This window comes from Lepisma saccharinum, chromosome 21, assembly GCF_977018435.1.
Source record: "Lepisma saccharinum chromosome 21, izLepSacc3.1, whole genome shotgun sequence".
NCBI classification, from domain to species: domain Eukaryota; kingdom Metazoa; phylum Arthropoda; class Insecta; order Zygentoma; family Lepismatidae; genus Lepisma; species Lepisma saccharinum.
The window spans coordinates 43,650,472-43,655,803 of record NC_139249.1 but is presented as its reverse complement, the minus strand read 5'-3'; the positions used below and the strand labels follow the sequence as shown (position 1 = coordinate 43,655,803).

Sequence of the window (5,332 nt, the reverse complement as noted above, 5' to 3'; positions counted from 1 at the left end):
TGGAATTAGTGATGGGTCGTTCCGGAACGAATCGTTCCAAAGGAACGAAACCAGAAAGTGAACGAATCGTTCCGATTCCGGAAGTCAGCTGGAATCGAATCCGGTTTTGTTTTTAGCTACTGCGCCTGCGTCGTTGTCAACACATGCGAGAAACTTCTACAAGCGGCTTCTCTTGTCCTTTTGTTCCCTTACTTTCTCGCCATCTGCCTCAGCATTGAAAAGGCACTCCGAGGAGAGGGGGAGGGTGGGGGGGTAGGAGGAAAGTTGTATTTTGCCCATTCCGAGTGGTCTGGGCTAAACAGCAGGGACATTGTGAATTCTGCAAAATTCTTCCCTGGCTCGGAGAAAAATTTCCCTCCCGTGTAGCAAAAAATTTCCCTTTCGACTTGAAAATTCCTGGTCTTCCACAACCAAGAAATACAACAATAAAATAGAAAATAAATTATCCATACTTTCACGATTTATCCAGAACTTCTAATCTAGGAGGGTGTAAATGATGTGAAGGCAAATTTAACACCAAATCAGACTGATTGATTTGCTTTATTTTACTTCGCTTTTTGTGCCACTTTTGGCTAATTTGCGAAGATGGAGATGAGTGATGAATGGACACTCACAAACATCCATGGATTCGAACCCGGGACCCCCTAGTGTTAGCGCGAAGTGCTAACCCCTCCGCCACGGGAGTCGGCTACCAAATTAAATGATTGTGAATACATTTAAAGGGGGTCTGTTGCGAAAAAAATATAGCCGTGATATGTAGAGGTGGATAAATCATTGAGTATGTACTTAATTTATTTTCTTCATGTTGGACAAAATCTGTTTTATTTGAGTCGTTATTGTTAATTAATATTTTTACTTGAATGTTGATTGTTGATTGATTGATTTAGTTTATTTTACTTTGCGTTTTGTGCCTCCTGGCCAGGGACGGCGACAGGGGTGGGCACGGGTGGGCGAGCGCCCACCCAAAAATTCCTGTGCCCACCCGATTGCCCACCCAATCAAATTCAATAAGTAAATATACTTGGAGATATGAATGGTTCGATATTTTACTTGTGAATATTATCTATGCTAGAAATGTTCACATATTATCAACCCATAAAAAGCCAATCTTGTCATTAGAAATTGAAAGCAACTACTAGAGCTATTGAAACAAAAACTGTGATCAAATGAATACTTCCATGATTAAAAGCAGCTAGTAGGCTTAGGAGGCTCAAAATTATGCAGGGTAAGATCAAGATTAGATCAGAATTTAGGTTGAACTTGAGGACTGCAGCTCCGGGCCTCCACATGCATATATAAATCCCAGCCTGGGTATGGTTAAAATAATCTCCAAGTAAACAAATAAAAACATCATCTTAGCTTTACTTCCTCCGGCAACACTATTGTTTATTTCGACTTTTTAATTATTATTAAAATAATTTAATCATGAAGACTTAGATTGGCAGGCCATGTGACACGAATGGCAGAGGATAGAATAGTTTACAGGATTCTTGTTGGGAAACCTGATGGTATGAGACCAGTGGAAAGGCCAATACAAGGATGGAGGGATAACGTTCAGATGGACCTAAAATAAATCGGCAAGGATGGGAAAGATTGGATTGATTTTGTCCCGAACAGGGACAGATTGAAGGCTTGTGTTGCTGCAGCGATAAACCTTTGGGTTTAAGTATGCTAGAGAGTATAATATAGTTTTAATTAGCTCTGCATTGAAATTCCAGAAGTGTCCCTTTTCTTATTTCATTACAATTTTTATATACCTGTTATCTTCAAATATCAATATGCTATGGGAAATATCAACTTTATATTCATTCTACTAATAAGAAGGAATCACAATAATCACTACAATACTGAAGTGAATAAATTTTAATAAACCAGTTATGTATTGAAAAAGCTACAGAATTATTCAATTATCTACTAATGAGTGGCTTATCCTATTTAGAAATCCTCGTCCCACACATAAATTTGGCCACATTAATCAACCGAAAATATCAACAGAATCTGTACACGCAGCGGAAGTAAAGAAAAAGTTATGTCACGAAGTATCCAGAAGACGATTTTGTTAGTTTGATTTTAAGCCCACTTTTATGCTCAGATAGGCTAATCGAGACTAAACCTACAGTTTACCGTGTAGTCCGAACCAGTGTGCATTGTGCTTCCACCAGAGGAGGGGGGGAGTCGAACACAGGACTTCTTCATTATAATGCGACAGCGTTATGTCATTGGGGAAAAATATACAGAAAGAACTTGCACCAAACGTGGCATTTTATCACCACAGAAGATGCGTCCATTTTAAGAGGGTGATTGCCTGAGACAAATATTTGAGACTTTCGGAAAACGTCATTGTTCACGGAATTAGCTGCCTTGATCCACTAATGAAACGCTGTGCAATTGAAACTACCATCTCAACTTTCTAAGAGCTATGGGCTAATGAAACTCCATTTTTGGAAGAGTAAGTTGTGGTTGATTTGTTTTATTTAAAGTCATTTTTCTGCTAATTTTGATAATGACGACAATAAGGTTCAATGGTGATTAGATGAAAGTAACCAAGGGGTGAAAACAAACACATGCTGACACTCAAAATGCAAACCCTCATAGGGTACAGGTTGACATTCTAGTGTATTCGAAATGGTCACACCATACAACCCAAGTCATCTATGAAAAATAGATGAATTATGCCTGGTACGGTGATCAACTTTGGTGAATTCCTTGTGTCCTAAATCATTTTGTTACCTCAAAAAATATGTTCATGTAACCATACGTGTATTGCTTCTCCCGCATTAGTAACATGACAGATCAGAAAACGAATAGCAACTAGCTAATAATCTCTTCAATTCTGAACAGATTTTTCAATCTTACTTGTTTATTACTTATGAGTGATATTTTGTAAAAATAGCCTTTCATTAGCTTAGGAATACTTCACGGAAAATGAACAAAGAATTTGTTTTCCGTGTGTGTTTTATAATCATTCCTAATAAGACGTTCATTTAGAAGGACCGGGAAGTGGGGGATGCAATTCCCCCGCCACATTTTGCCACTTTTTGCCCCCGCACTATGGCCTCTTTATGCTAAACCTTTTCTACCAAGAAAAAGTATGTTGTCCTTGCCCCTCAAATGTTGACACCCAATCGTCGCTAGTACAAACATTCAGATAGATTTGTCAGTTGTACAAACCTTGTAAGCTAAGAAAAGTGACCCCCAAGGAGTAAGAAAACTCTTTCAGTCAAAAACTTATACGACGAAAATACTATGCTCAGGAACATGCATTTAAATTAAACTTCAGGATTGTCTACCATCGCACTTTCTATCATTGTCGCCGAATATATAAAATCAAGTATGTGCCAAGCTTAAACCAAATTCACATTTATTTCACTGTATTAACATGCATAAAAGAATGCGACTGATTAGAATGTATGGCTGCACATGGGTAAACACTTCCTTGAAATAATTGTGTCCATCAGAGACAAAGCGAAAGGAAATGGAACAAGTTGCGAGAACAGATTAGAAAAGAATAAAGAGGAAAACAAGAAAAGGAAAGGGAAAATAAGTAAGAGGAGACTCGGGAGTGTAAGAGAGAGGGGGATACATACGTGTTACATACACATATATACTATATATGGTCTTACATTTATACTGCCCACCCTAATCTATCAATAAGGAGCTTCAGCCCACCCGGTCGAAAACATCTGGCGCCGCCCCTGCTCCTGGCTAATTTGCGAAGATGGGGATGAGTGATGAAATTGATGAATGGACATTCACAAACAACCAAGTCCGAGCGGGATTCGAACCCGGGACCCTTGGCGTCGCAGCGCGATGTGCTAACCACTCAGCCACAGGCTCCGGCTTTACTTGAATGTTGTTACACTTTTTAACTCAATCACGATTAACTGCGATCAACTGAGTTCGAACTGAAAGAAAATACATTTCAGGTGTTTATAAAAGATAAGTATTATTTAATGCAAGACATCTAATTCTACCGTTTCTTGCACATTTTAGACGTTTCACCCTTTTCCCTTCCTTGGCTCCAACATTTCCCGTTTTTAGGAAAGTTTCCTGCTGGGTTCATCGCGGTTAAACTCCTCTCCCTCCTTCACCCGCTATTGAGGTCAGAAGGAACCAACCAGGAAGCCAAATATAATGGAGGGCGTTACAACAGTTTTTAACTCGCTCCAAGCTCCCCAATAGGCGGACTGTACGTTTGAAGGACTAGTCAGTGAGCCTTGGTACGAGTTTTGGAATCGGAACGAGAATTTGGAGTCGGAACGAATCGTTCCGAGGTTTCGTTCCGACCAAACATCCTGGAGAGAGGCAAGGGTGCGGGTGTGTTTGAGATACACCTGCACTTCGTAAAATCAAATGTTCGCTGAAATCTGAATCATAAGAACATCGAATTCTAAAAAGAAAGGGACGTAACTATGTATTTGAAGTTAATAAAAATACATTTACATTGAGAGAAGAGCGCAGTAATCATTTGGCATCCATGACAATTTAATTTATTAAGTACATTCGGTGGTTCATTTTTCTCCCCCTTTCCCTCCCATTACACAACCTTTATCAAGAATATATACAAGGTAAAAAGAAAATATCAGTTATGAACCATTCCTGTTGTCGACATAAAAGAAACGTATATTTCTAAAAAAAAAAACGATATTGATATATTTACGTCGAATCAATTACACACAATCGGCATTTTTGAGAGATTTTGTTTTACCACATGGCATATTTTTCTTAGCTTTATTTCCATCGCTTTTAGTGTGATTACAATTTGTTATAGCTAATATCAGTAATAAATGGGGAAAAAATGCATGATGATAATTTTCTCCTTTCAAAGTAAAGTACTTGTAATTTCACATTGTTTAGCAGTGCACCCGCGAAGTGTAAAACGCTGCAAAATATCATTGAATGGGCCCACCCTTTAGCCGCGTGTAATTAACACACACACACATATTACCAGGTCCACAAAACTCCATCCTACATTATTTTCAATTTCCCCCACCTCCTCTCCTGGCAAGGAGGAACGAAACATGAGCCTCGTTCCTCGGAACGAGAGGAAATGATTCCAGGAATCATGATTCCGAAAAGGAACGAGTGAACGAAATCATGGTGGAACTGGAACGAGACAGCCGGAGTCGGACCGACTTGCAGTGGAACGAAAGGAACGAAGGAACGAGTTGGAGGAATCGATTCCTTTAGGTGAGCGGAACGAAAGGAGTCGAATCCGCAAAAGGAACGACTTTTCCCATCACTACTTGGAATCTCCCTACTCCTACATCTACACCCAGAGTTGCCAACATGTCGTATCACAATATCGTTGGGCAACAGATAATAAAATAAC

At 39.3% G+C, this 5,332-nt stretch overlaps 1 protein-coding gene across 1 annotated transcript in view; it reads right to left on the bottom strand.

Moving 5' to 3' along the window:
• LOC146003899 (uncharacterized) overlaps positions 1 to 5,332 on the bottom strand; it is a 500,546-nt gene that overhangs the window by 489,830 nt on the left and 5,384 nt on the right. The window lies entirely within an intron of this gene.